Genomic DNA, 14,710 nt, shown 5'->3' on the forward strand with positions numbered 1-14,710 from the left:
GCAAACTCCAAAAACCAATTTTCAACACACCTGCAGTTTGAATTTTCAACCCATAAGGATTCCCTACCCCAGATCACTAGACAAAAATGCAGCTTCAACCTTACATAAGGCTGTTCTTTCAAGACTCGTACAGATTATTGCAGTACTGCTCTTTCTAGCAGAACTCCACAGTATTTGATTAAAAAAGGAACAATTGAAAAGTAAGCCCATTTCCAATATCAAAAAAGAACAATAACAAAGACAATCTTTTGGGAAGATTTCATTTTTTTTTCTTTTCTTGTATAACACACAATTGTGTAAAATTAGTAAATGCACTGTTTCATACTTTGTGTTCCTTCTAAGGAAAAGACAAGCAGAATCACTTGCAGTTATTACATGGTCTGCTCAGTACTATCGCAATTTTAGCCACAATTTCCAGCTTTGCAATGATAAAATACATCTCTGTTAAGTTGACGCAAGAAGATAAGTAAAAGTCAGCACTGAAGACTTGCTATTCTTATCAATCCAGACAAAGTCTGAAAGCCAAACCTTGCCAACCCCCATGAAAATGCCGAGCCTTTCTAGTAGGCCATTCTCAATTTTGAGCTGCTTCAGATACATTTCATTATTATTAACAGCAGATTCATTCTTCAGACATCACATAGCACTTCTCTGGCTGAGGACATGTTCACAAAAGTCTCAAAATCGCATTAACATGCAAAAATACATTAACATGCATTAACATGCAAAAATAATTTTCAGTGTGTATAAATAAACCTCGTAACTACAAAATCTGATATCTCATTCCTTCATAAAATCGAATGAGCTCTGTTAATTGAAGTCAAATAAAGTATTTCTCCTTCGGTACTGCAGACCCTATCTATTTTAAAAAAGCAATATGAAATGCCACCTAATTTCTAGACTCTGGAAGGCATAAACTCATTTGTTTTCTTCCCCTTAAAAGGGTCTTACCTTATCAAGTAGCATCATCCTACATCCTCTCAGGCTCAAAACCATCCTCCTTCTCCGCATTACAGAGATGAGCTGAAAAAAAATTTCCCATCAGTGAATTGCTACTTTTTGTAGGGTTTTTACTATTATCATCATATCTCCCCAACATAAACTGGAACATTACTGTGACTTAAGTAATATGAATTACTCAGTTTGTGCAAGCATCTCTAATTGGTCCAATCCCTTTCTTTCCTAATTAGCTCTGGCATCTCCTTATTAAAGAGCAGAACAGGGGTTTTGCTCCTCTTCTAAATATTTTACTAGGTTTTAATACAGGGGATGATTCTTCCCATCCACTGTTTTACTGCCATTTATATATAATGATAACAAGACACAGAACAACTTCCTCCAAAGTAGTTTATGTTGACAGTACCTCCTGTCCATCTCATTTACCCACCAGCATTATATCCTGAACTTTCTCACAAGCTTAATGCTGGTTTCTACCCTATTACTTACACAAAGCGTTAGGCATTACTTTGCCTTCTGTTCCAGGAAAGAACTTCTACTAATTGTTTGGGGTTTCCTTGGCACCAGGACTAAAGATGTATTTTAAAAAGAAAATAAACTTCCCCACAGTCACATAACTGTAAAATCTTTAACATCAAAAGCATTTAAGTCTATGTCAAGAGTCCTAAGAAACAGTAACGTTGACCAGGATTTTTCAGTTACACAAACAGAAACATTTAACAGAAGAACAAGACAAGTTCAAGGCAGCAACGGGACAGAGAAGAGCTACTATTTCGCTGCACAGGGCCTGTATGAAAAACAGCCACTTTCGCTGCCTTTCACAGTGCTGATATTTACCGTTTTCAGAAAAAAAAACCCAAATGTTCCTCATGTTTTGCCCAAACTGAGCTCTGGGTGAGCTCTTGGCTGGTATAAGGCTTCCAAACTCCAAAGGGAGGGATGAATTCACTGTCAGCAAGGGAGCCCTCAGCCCCGCCTCTCAGCCGCCATTTTGTCCAGTGTTTCCAAAACACAAACTTCCTCCACTATATGGAGAAAGTTACCACTCAAAACCCTTCCCAGCCCAAATCCCCATACTCGGCCTTGTACTTTTTGCTCAGAGAGGGTTTATCCTCCTTCTTTGTGGCAGCTTTTTTTCAGTAATTTACGGAAGATTTCCTTTCTCTTAGCGGTAACAAAGTTACAGAAGGACACACATACGTGCACACTCCAGCCTGTTGCCTCCCCCCTCAGGATGTTCACCGCACCCTGAGAAGCGTTTTCCTCTTCCAGAATGTTCCCCACACAAGGCCGAGCCCCAACCCGTTTCCTCTCCCCTCAGCAGCAGCCGCCCCCAGCCCCTCAGAGCCCCCCTCTCCCTTGGAGCCATGAGGAAACACTCACCGGTCAGGCTCTGCCGCTCTGCTACAGGCCCCGTTTGATTTTCTTTCTTCAGGCTCAACCTGCAAATGCAGAAAAGCAGAATAAAGCATTTTCTGCAGCCCTAAGGTGCAGCTGAAGGCGGTGAAGGGAAGAGGGCTCCTGTGCTCTCCCACCAGCCCTCTCCCCACAGTCCCTGGCAATTATAAAAATCACCTGGCAGCCTCTGGCAGGTGAAGTAAATCAGAGCAGGCTGCGCTGGCCTAAAAATTTACAGTTACCCACTCAGCCCCAGAAAGAAAAATGTCAACTAACTTTCTGCTCTGCAATACCTTTTCAAACGCAGGCAAGACTTCGAGCTTTTCCTTAAATGCACTTACCGCAGAGTAATCATTTTAATAAAATTTAACCTAGAGGAAACTGAAAATCATTCAAATACAGACTGATCCATTTGCAGGATCCTATGTGAGACATCTTGCTAATCAAATCTGAGCAGCTTGCAATCTATATAAACCCCTGGAATAAACTTAAATACAGTGATTTATTAGCAGGAAATGAATACTGTTAAGCAGATCAAGGTGAATCTACTACTGTCATTAGTGAAAAACAAATTATCAGATGTGCTTCTCTCTCTCCCTAGAGAACTAGTCATATCTACAGGGCACAAGTATAACAACAGCATTTACGTTAATATACTTAACCAGGGCTGGAAAATAAATATATTTTATTTATAAACAGAGCCTTCACCCTGAGGCAGGGAACTTGCTATACTTGACAATATGATTAGGCAAGTACAGTTTTCCCAGCTTAGGAAGAGAGACTTCAGACATCCTTTCACACTAAACACATCTGAAGGAACAAAAAGCAAACTTTTCTAAATTCTGGAATAAGAACACAATACTCCCAGTGAAGAGCTATGTCACGTTATACAAGGTAATTGCATTTTGCAGTGGATTGCTTTGTCAGAAGGATTGGGGGCACTGTATGTAAAAGGTTTGGGAAACACGACTGAGTAGATGAAGCTCTGGAAGAGGAATGCCTAAACCTGGGTTTGACTTCTCTTCAAGCACGTTATCTCTATAATCTGCAGGAAACCTCACAGAGTTTTGTATGAAATGCAGCTACACACCTTTGTGAGGTGTTCTTAACAGGCTCTGGGTAGCTTTCTCAAACACTGAAAGTAAATGCAAAACACCCTCCTCAATCAGGGCAGAAATATTACATAAATTTCAACATTGGCTGAAGTAATGTTCTGTATTTAGCATTCCAGCTTAAGAATCACAATGGCATATGAAGGAATTGAGGGAATTGCATGAGTGAAAGCATTCACAGGTTGTCCAGAGAAGCTGTGGCTGCCCCATCCCTGGAGGGGTTCAAGGGCAGGTTGGAGGGGGCTTGGAGCAACCTGGTCTGGTGGGAGGTGTCCCTGCCCAGGACAGGGGGTTGGAACTCAATGGTCTTTAAGGTCCCTTCCAACCCAGACCATTCTGTTATTCTATAAAGAACAAACCATGCAAGAGCCATCAGTCACTTTGACTGCATCCACAGCTGTCCCACAGCAAGACCTGTCTTTTCTGCCCTGTTTTTTCACTAACACCACTGGATGCATGGCTTGGGTTTGGTCTGTAAAGTATTACTAAGGGAGACCTGGCGAAGGGGAAAAGACAGAAGCAGTCTGACAGCACGAGGATGGTATCAGACAATGAGCAGCTGACAAATATTCTGGAGAGGATGAGGATTACATCCTGCTATTATAAAAGGATACAGAGGGGTTTTCTCCAGATGTCAGGTGGGCTGTTGAAATGATGAGTGCTGTTGGGGCGCTGCCTTATAAACGATGTTGTGGCATCAAGAGATTGTCTAAATCACACAATGCCTTCATAAGCTAAAAGGACAAACCAGAGCTAATTAGCTCAAGTGCAAGTGAACTATTAACAGCTATACTCTTTCTGGCACTCAAGCTCGCACCCTTACGTACGTAGAACTCTGCTGTGAAGGCACACAAGCTCATTCATCACTATCTCAGGTACCTCTGGAGCCTTGAATAAAGGTCTTATTATTAAAATTCCTGTGCTTGATCTTGACTGAAAGGCCAAGCAGACAATTACAGTATTTACTGTCAAAGTGAAACAAAGGGGATAATCACAAGGTGCTTGCACTAAGTCAGATTCCAGTCCTCCTCTTGTATTAAATCTTACCTTAAATTCAAAAATATAGTTCCTTGTCCTGATCCTGCCATTTGCTATGGAAATGTTGCTTCTCCGCTCTTGTTTTGCCCTGTCCTTCATTAACTTCTTCCCTCGGCTCCCTTACACACTTAAATTAAAAATCTTGAGAATGGATCTTACGTATTGGCAATACATTAACACAACTTCGCCCTGTCCTCAAAATCTGCTGAAGTGCTTCCTCTCTAACAAGTAATATTTCTCCTTTCCTGTGAATTTGTCTTTAAAAGTACGTCACTTAAGAAGAAGATAGAGTTGTTTTCTTTAGCATTTTTAAAGCATATATGCAATAATCCTGCTCACCTCAGTAAAATAAAAATGCATAATTGCCAGCCTTAAAGCCGTAATTTGCATTAATATTGGGAAGTAAAGCTCTTATGCATGCAGTGCCATAGCGGTGGCCTCAGCAGTTGTGTCTCCTTCTAGGTGGGCAGGGAGAAATATTGCTGAACACATGCCTCACTGCTGACCATCCCCGAACAGAACTTCTCTGATTAGATTTGGGAACCGGCGAGGAATTGGCTTTATCTATGAACTCCATTTCCTGGATAATGTTATTAATTTATTCATTAAAACGTTATCAAATTATTGAAAAGAAATCTCCGTCCCGAGCGTTAGATAACAGCGGCTCTGCTTCCCATCTCAGCGGTACATTCACTTTAACAGGACTTTTAACTAGCAATATTGTTTAGTGATTTTATTATTACCATTATTCAATTCAGCCATGCTTTTTTTCCCCCTCCTTCTTCTTTGCACTCTGTTTACACTTTTTAATGAGGTTTTAATCTTCCCTGACATGTTTATTCAGGTTATTTGTTTTACAAAAGGAAAGGGCCTTAAGTATAACTGAGGAAATCAATGCTTTTTTCAAGCTGGGTCCAAATCTCTTTCCAATTCTCCTTTTCAAACATTCCTCTGCCTAGGGAAAACAAAACAAAAACAAGAAAAAACCCCGAACAACCACCCACACCACTCGGAAAAAACAAACAGGGTTTTGGAGAATGTATGCAAGAAGGTTAAGAGTTTTTTAGATTAATTCAAGTAAAACTCAAATTCTTATGGAAGAGATTCTAAAAATCCCCCTAAGAATAACTGATTGCAAAGCCTGAGCCTTCAGAGATTCACAGATATATATAAAAAAAGCTTTTTTAAATAAAAATGCATTAAGTAGCACGGCAAACCTTAAGCTGGCATTGGTCACAGCAAATCAGCATTCCCTTAAAGTGGGCTTTTTCCTCATTGTGTTCCTGCAGTGTTTGCATTCCTTGTTTGGGTTTGGTTTTACGGGGATCAGCGCGCTGGGTGTATGAGGATGGACAGCCTGAGAAATCCAGCTGCAAGAGCAGCCAGTGTGAGCGGCTGGATTTGATGGGAAATAACCTAGTATCAAGCTGTGGATTACTCGCTCCAAAATTTATCTCTATTGCTGAAGTTTCTCAAATAAGAAAAAAAATATTCTACATCCGTGTAAAGCCATCAGAACCCTGAAAATGAGTCAGACATCCTGAAGCCTCGAACACTGACATTTCAAGTGAATTCTATCCTTATAGAGTATAACAAAAAAAAAATAATAAAAGGCTGAAGAAGTGGACTGGCTGGAGGAATCAGAACCCTGAAAATGAGTCAGACATCCTGAAGCCTCGAACACTGACATTTCAAGTGAATTCTATCCTTATAGAGTATAACATTAAAAAAAAAAAAGGCTGAAGAAGTGGACTGGCTGGAGGACCATCCACACTATTTGCTGAATTGACTCCTCCAAGGTGACTTCTTGCTTCTGTCCTTATTCCACGAGCAGTTCCCATGCTATTGAAACAGGAGGACCTGGCAAATTCCTTTTTTTGAGGCTAAGAAAATACTGCGATGTGATTAACTACATTTAACTCAAGCATCCAAAGACAACACCTATTACCTGGATTAAAAAAACCTTAGAGCTTTACCAAAACATTGTGAAGGCTGGAAGGGCCACCACTCCTGCCTTTCACCATTATTATGAGGTTAAATGCACTTATCATCTCCCATGCCTTGCCCCAGACCTGCCATGGTGTCTTTGCAAGAAAAGGGTGCTGAAAGTTCAGAATTTAAGTATAAACTTACTCCGACATCTATGAAGGATTTCTGTCCTGTAATACTTGTCATGCTGAATACACACAGTGCTACCTTACATGTAAGATATCTAATAAGATGTTTCCCATTTAATTTTCTGAGCAGCAAAAGTATTTAAAGAACATTAATGTAGTCAGACTTAATTTACTCTTTTTTTTTTTCCCCCTGACTTGCAATCATTTTTCACCATCCTCACGCTAGTTAGCTATTATTTTGTAAATGAATGACTTCATTTAATTTAGTTTCAGATTTAATTGTTCCTTATTGGAAATGTCAGCTTTCACAGTTCATTAATAAGGGCACTGGTGGAAAGAAAGCAAGGAAAGAAGTAGGGATAGGGAGAAATAAACTTATCTTGCAAGTAATGAAGAGCTTTAGTTAATGTTATGTCCACATATTTGTTTTAACTCCCTCTTGAACCTTGGTCTCTGGATTAACATTACTGGGGATATTTGCTGGAATTCAACAGCCTGGCTACTCCGAGAGATGCTAATTGCTGACGAAGATATACAATATAATCCTTGAACTGTTAAGGCTTTCCTTCCGAGTCACTTGGCAGGAGAATTCTGAGGTGGGAATTGCCATCTTCCTGTGACAGTGGTTTAAATGTTCAGATGTAAAAATGGTTCTTCCAGAGAGGGCCAAACACTGTTCTGAAAAAAACGTGTAAGAGTACAAAACTGGGATTTCCTGGGTGAACTGTGCTTTGGAATATCCCTTGGAGAATCTGTGGAATATTTGTATTTCTGTCAAGGACCAGAATCCCACTGAATTAGACAAATAAAGTTGTCTACTGGAGAACTGATTCCCTAGGCCAGCCTCTGCATCCTGCTGAGTGGTGACCACCTTCTTTAATAAATAAATACTGCCTTTAATCACTGCTGCACCTCAGCTGCTCTCATGAAAATACAAACAAAAACTACTCCGTTTCTCCAGATGTAGCAAAACCAAAACCATTAAGCCAAGCTATTAAATATTATTGGGCTGAATTAATTCCTGTAGGTAGTCCAACATTATCATTTGGGGGGGTGTGTGAATATATTTACTGAATGTGCTGATAAAAATAAATAATAAAAACACTCCTTCTTTGCCAAGTAGAATGCAATTGAAATGATTAATTGCTTTAACAGTTTTATCTTTAGTGGTGACATTAGAGCGTTTTCTGGGCTTCGCAGAGCCAGTGTTGGGTTTTTTTAAAGCAGTCAAACCCTTGTGAGAATGACAAACTGAGACATAATAATGACATATCCATCCACTAATTGGAATACATTAAAAAGTTTAAGTTTGATCAAAATTTGTCACTCTCAATCACCAGTTAATAAAGTAGATTACTGGCTGAGCAAAACACCACCAATAATAATCTATGAAATTTTTATGACATAATCAAGACTAGTAGTTAAAACTGATACACAAATCCAGCAACGAAACACCACAGGAATATATTATTAAGGGAATGTGTCTTGCAATCTGCCCTGGATTTTGGATATTTTCTCTGTAAAATGCTTTCTAAGCTCGTTTAGATTAATTAGCATTTCTGAAACACTTTCTACGAAATGGCTTTGACTTTGTGTTATTGGTCTGCCTTATGCTGCTCGCACATGTTTAAAGGAAAGGTTCCCCACAGCTTTTTGGGAAAGGAAAAGGGAAAAAAACCAAGCAATTTCATTTTTTAAAGACCATCCACACTATTTGCTGAATTGACTCCCCCAAGGTGACTTCTTGCTTCTGTCCTTATTCCACGAGCAGTTCCCATGCTATTGAAACAGGAGGACCTGGCAAATTCCTTTTTTTGAGGCTAAGAAAATACTGCGATGTGATTAACTACATTTAACTCAAGTATCCAAAGACAACACCTATTACCTGGATTAAAAAAACCTTAGAGCTTTACCAAAACATTGTGAAGGCTGGAAGGGCCACCACTCCTGCCTTTCACCATTATTATGAGGTTAAATGCACTTATCATCTCCCATGCCTTGCCCCAGACCTGCCATGGTGTCTTTGCAAGAAAAGGGTGCTGAAAGTTCAGAATTTAAGTATAAACTTACTCCGACATCTATGAAGGATTTCTGTCCTGTAATACTTGTCATGCTGAATACACACAGTGCTACCTTACATGTAAGATATCTAATAAGATGTTTCCCATTTAATTTTCTGAGCAGCAAAAGTATTTAAAGAACATTAATGTAGTCAGACTTAATTTACTCTTTTTTTTTTTCCCCCTGACTTGCAATCATTTTTCACCATCCTCACGCTAGTTAGCTATTATTTTGTAAATGAATGACTTCATTTAATTTAGTTTGCCGTAGTGCCTTTGCAAGAAAAGGGTGCTGAAAGTTCAGAATTTAAGTATAAACTTACTCCGACATCTATGAAGGATTTCTGTCCTGTAATACTTGTCATGCTGAATACACACAGTGCTACCTTACATGTAAGATATCTAATAAGATGTTTCCCATTTAATTTTCTGAGCAGCAAAAGTATTTAAAGAACATTAATGTAGTCAGACTTAATTTACTCTTTTTTTTTTTCCCCCTGACTTGCAATCATTTTTCACCATCCTCACGCTAGTTAGCTATTATTTTGTAAATGAATGACTTCATTTAATTTAGTTTCAGATTTAATTGTTCCTTATTGGAAATGTCAGCTTTCACAGTTCATTAATAAGGGCACTGGTGGAAAGAAAGCAAGGAAGGAAGTAGGGATAGGGAGAAATAAACTTATCTTGCAAGTAATGAAGAGCTTTAGTTAATGTTATGTCCACATATTTGTTTTAACTCCCTCTTGAACCTTGGTCTCTGGATTAACATTACTGGGGATATTTGCTGGAATTCAACTGCCTGGCTACTCTGAGAGATGCTAATTGCTGACGAAGATATACAATATAATCCTTGAACTGTTAAGGCTTTCCTTCCGAGTCACTTGGCAGGAGAATTCTGAGGTGGGAATTGCCATCTTCCTGTGACAGTGGTTTAAATGTTCAGATGTAAAAATGGTTCTTCCAGAGAGGGCCAAACACTGTTCTGAAAAAAACGTGTAAGAGTACAAAACTGGGATTTCCTGGGTGAACTGTGCTTTGGAATATCCCTTGGAGAATCTGTGGAATATTTGTATTTCTGTCAAGGACCAGAATCCCACTGAATTAGACAAATAAAGTTGTCTACTGGAGAACTGATTCCCTAGGCCAGCCTCTGCATCCTGCTGAGTGGTGACCACCTTCTTTAATAAATAAATACTGCCTTTAATCACTGCTGCACCTCAGCTGCTCTCATGAAAATACAAACAAAAACTACTCCGTTTCTCCAGATGTAGCAAAACCAAAACCATGGAAAATACAAACAAAAACTTCTCCTAGTTTCTCCAGATGTAGCAAAACCAAAACCATTAAGCCAAGCCATTAAATATTATTGGGCTGAATGAATTCCTGTAGGTAGTCCAACATTATCATTTGGGGGGGTGTGTGAATATATTTACTGAATGTGCTGATAAAAATAAATAATAAAAACACTCCTTCTTTGCCAAGTAGAATGCAATTGAAATGATTAATTGCTTTAACAGTTTTATCTTTAGTGGTGACATTAGAGCGTTTTCTGGGCTTTGCAGAGCCAGTGTTGGGTTTTTTTAAAGCAGTCAAACCCTTGTGAGAATGACAAACTGAGACATAATAATGACATATCCATCCACTAATTGGAATACATTAAAAAGTTTAAGTTTGATCAAAATTTGTCACTCTCAATCACCAGTTAATAAAGTAGATTACTGGCTGAGCAAAACACCACCAATAATAATCTATGAAATTTTTATGACATAATCAAGACTAGTAGTTAAAACTGATACACAAATCCAGCAACGAAACACCACAGGAATATATTATTAAGGGAATGTGTCTTGCAATCTGCCCTGGATTTTGGATATTTTCTCTGTAAAATGCTTTCTAAGCTCGTTTAGATTAATTAGCATTTCTGAAACACTTTCTACGAAATGGCTTTGACTTTGTGTTATTGGTCTGCCTTATGCTGCTCGCACATGTTTAAAGGAAAGGTTCCCCACAGCTTTTTGGGAAAGGAAAAGGGAAAAAAACCAAGCAATTTCATTTTTTAAACAAGTAAATAGTGCATAGAGAATTGCATGAGAAAAAAAAAAAAAAAAGATAAAATTAGAAATAGGCTTTTGTATATTTATGCAGAGCCTCCAAAAAGACAATAACTGAAAGAAAACACAGCTTCTGTATGGGGAATTTATTACACATCAAAAGAGGCAAAATTGACTCTATTTGCCATTTAGGGGAAGAAAAGAGAGATGTGCTGCGTTGCATAGAGCAGAAGATCTTAAGAGCTTGACTGAAATAATGGAAAAAAGGGAAAAATCCCCTGATGAGGTGTGCTGGATCAGGGCCTAAGAGTAAGAGCTGCCCAGTTCCATCCACCCATCCCCAGTTTCACCCCACTCTTGCCCCCCAGCTCCACACAGCACCGGGCATTCCCTCTGCATTCAACTCATCGCTGCTGCAGGGGCTTCATTTTAAGCAGATGAGAAGTCCCTTCCAAGAGAAAAGATTTTAGATTTGAGGACACAGCTGAGATAAACCACACGATTTGATCTCGGTAACGGGACCCTGATTTCCAAACAACGTATTGCTGCAATTTACTTCAAATAGAAAAATCCCCAAGAAACAGAACAGACCCAGGATGCTCCTACCTCAGTTTCCCCAGGTCAAGAGCAGCTAATTTTACATAACAGGGGCACTGATGGGTTTAAACAAGTGTTTCAAAACCACATTCAGATTTTAAGAAAACTACAATATAAATGCAAAATATTTCCATAGTAAACGCTCAGCTGTATAATCATAATAATCTTCATTTTTATCTTCCCAAAAAGCCAAGGCAAATTTAATACACACACTTATCAAGGTGAAATTACTCCATCTTTGAGAGACGACGAATGCAACATTCTAACATGATATTTTCTTGGATGAAAGCTCCCATGCAAGTGTAAATTATTATCATTAAAATAATGAATTCTTTGCCTGGTTTAAGCTTTGCAGCTCGCTCTTGAACCGAAAAGTGCTCTCTGCTCAATGAAACTCAGGGGTGTAATGTAGATTTTCCACAGCATTTGGTTTTCAACTAAATTCTACAGACACATGATCAGGAGACAAATCCCCATTAAAAATGCTTGTGAGTAAGCACCCAAAGTAGTTGTCTTTCAATTATAATTTCTAGATAATGTGGAGGTTGGACATTATTACAGAGTGTTTTAAATACCAGCTCATCAGTTCAAATCTGGGTCAGGCAGAAAGTTGAAAAGAAGAGAGATGTCCTATATCAGACACAGTAGTTTCGGGCCATTTCCCAGTTGACATATATAAAAAAAGCCCCAGAACATCTCACCACTTTAAGCAACACTTGTCATTCTCAGCCAAGGAACCCAGAGCTGGAACTGACCTCTCAACACCCAAACGGTTCCCTCAGATGTCCATGGTTGGGACACATTGTCCAGCATCACATTCCCAAGCACACTTGACCTTCACCAGTATCAAATATAAGGGAATATTTAAGGGAAGAGTGTAAATCCATTTGCACCAGCTGCCTCCAGCCAGAGCAGCAGGGAAAGTTTTGAACTTGACTTTTCAATAGAAAGAACCGTTCAATGAATCAAGTTGCTTCTGATTCAATTCAAATTCAAATTCTGCTTCAATTCAAAACTTTCATCCTAACTACTGTGTTTCAAAATTACATTCTAAAACACAGGAGAAGATAAATTAACACACTGCAAACTATTCTGCGCCACAGAAAATTCTGAAATATCTCCCTTGAATAAAATTTTAAAATCTTGGGATGAAAATTTCTATTTTCCAGCTCTATTTCTAGATGTTCAGTTCACACTTTAGTGGTTACACAGCACAAAGCACCTTCTGCCTAGTCCTTGGAGCCTCCTCAGGTAATGAGCACTTACTGATTTGAGTTAGATTCAGGAATAATTCATTCGAAATAAGGCCTAGGCTATCTTAAGCTGCATATAGAGTAATATAAATTAGAGGCCACCTTTGACCATCTCTGAATTTGCTTTAAGAATTATTATTCATTAAAAAGAGATTCCAGGACTAGTTTACCAATGATAAACAGATTTTATTAGCATAGTGGCAGCATCAGTGGTAGTCCATCTCAAAAAGTTATTAGCTGTGACTGTAACCCAGGGTTGTAAGCAATGTCTTCACTGATTCAATCCCTTAATTACAGCAATCAATTGACATCAATATGGCAATTCTGTGACCTACTTTGTAAAGGGGTTAGACAAAATGACTGAATGGTCTCTTCTAGTCTTCAAACTGATAAATAACAATTTATTAAGGTAGCTAATAAGCATATATTAGCTAGACTGAGTGTAGAAGCCAAACAGCCAGAATCATTTTGAATAAAGGCTTGAAGCTGAGTCTTCCTCTGCCCGAGAAGCACCTGGCTCAAGGGGCTGTTTCGGGGATGGAAATGGATCAAACCTCTGTGTGTTTGTCTCTGCCCTCCCCCACCCTCCAGCTTTTCAACAAGTTTGAAAATCTGCTTTCTCTTCATGCACAAACTTTTAGCAATCTCAAAAACTTCCCTAGGATGGCAAAATCAATAGCATGGTCACTTTTATGTTAATCCTTTAAAACCTATTTATAAATGAAACCTAAATTTGAATTTTATTAAGAGGATTTGGCAAAGTTTTGGCATTTAGAACAATTTGGTTGTACCTCTCGCATGTCATATTTACCAAATTAATTCATTTACAAAATGCTGTTTAATGAGGGACTCTTCCCCCAGTCATTTCTCTCTTTTGGTGGCCCATGGCCATCAGTCATGCCCCATGTGCAATGCAACGTGCCCTCAGGTATGACAGCGAGTGGTGCAAACCCTGCCTAAGAAACCTTCCCTTGTTTACTGTTTATGGAGGATTGTATCTCTGTTCACTAATGTGCTCTAACTGCTGTAATTCGATTGCTTTGTGTGCTGAAAACAATAAAAAAGTTAATTAAAAATAAACAAAGAAAAGCAAGAGAAGTTAGGCCCCTGTACCATCGACCTGCAAATGTAAACGAAAGCCTCCATGTAACAGAGTCAGCGAAAGGTATTTTCTAAAGGAATTTCAGATGCTGTTTTGATGCTATACAAGCATCCCCCACAAACAAAAGGTGAAGTCTACTTAACTCAAGTACCTAAATATTTTTGTTGACTGAAGGAGCTGCATAATGAAGGAGATGTGCAACTATTCAAAAGATAATGATCATTACTTCCAGTGTTTGTCTGGAGCAGCGTTTGTGGCTGTAGTAATTGCAGAAGATAATGTGCTAGACTGGAGTATTCCTCCCCTTGACTGGAGTCAATGCTGTGTTTCAACAAAGCCGTTGCTCACTGAGGCCTTTCTCCAGAACACGAGAGTATTTCTACATTTCCACCACATTGGGCCAATGTGCCCGTTCGTCTGAATAAGTGCCAGTTTTCTGCAATATCATTTCACGGGGCAGGTTTACCAACTTTTCATCATTTATCTGAGATTTCTCAAGCAAAGCTGAAGTCACCCCACTCTGGCCAGCACTAGGGCATGCCCAGCTTGTTCCTCCATTTGGGATGAGGACAGACAAAGCTCCCCTCACAGCCAGGAAAAAAAAAAACCCAACCCTACTGTGTACATACCCTGTTTGTCCCCACGGTCAGATCCACGCGTTTCCTAAGCCTGGGAGAAAGGTTGCACTGGATGATCCTCCTGAGCCTGCAGAGCTGGGAAGGACGGATGCTGTGGGATGCTGGAGAAAACCTGGGGACAGAGCAAGAAGGACAACATCACTTAGATGTTACTGGGAGCAAGAGGAGCTGCAGATTTACATGGGTTTCCAATTCCAACAGGAATCCTGACAGTAGGGAGCCACCCTGCCCAGAGCGGTTCTGGGGCCAGTCTTGTTCAATATCTTTATTGATGATCTGGACAAGGGGATCAAATGCACCCTCAGTAAATTTGCAGATGACACCAAACTAGGTGGGAGTGTTGATCTGCTTGAGGGTCAGAAGGCTCTACAGAGGGATCTGGAC

The 14,710-nt window shown here is 39.4% G+C and overlaps 1 long non-coding RNA gene across 1 annotated transcript in view; it reads right to left on the bottom strand.

Annotated features, from left to right (window-relative positions):
- Positions 1–14,436, bottom strand: part of LOC106888717 — a 107,349-nt gene extending 92,913 nt beyond the window's left edge. The window contains exons 1-3 of the long non-coding RNA XR_001412164.1: positions 14,318–14,436; positions 2,341–2,399; positions 952–1,023 (exon numbers count right to left, since the gene is read on the bottom strand). This is a non-coding gene — a long non-coding RNA (uncharacterized LOC106888717). The remainder of the gene's footprint in view (positions 1–951; positions 1,024–2,340; positions 2,400–14,317) is intronic.
- Positions 14,437–14,710: the final 274 nt, after the last annotated feature.

Source organism: Calidris pugnax, unplaced genomic scaffold, assembly GCF_001431845.1.
Source record: "Calidris pugnax isolate Ruff unplaced genomic scaffold, ASM143184v1 scaffold88, whole genome shotgun sequence".
Taxonomy (NCBI): domain Eukaryota; kingdom Metazoa; phylum Chordata; class Aves; order Charadriiformes; family Scolopacidae; genus Calidris; species Calidris pugnax.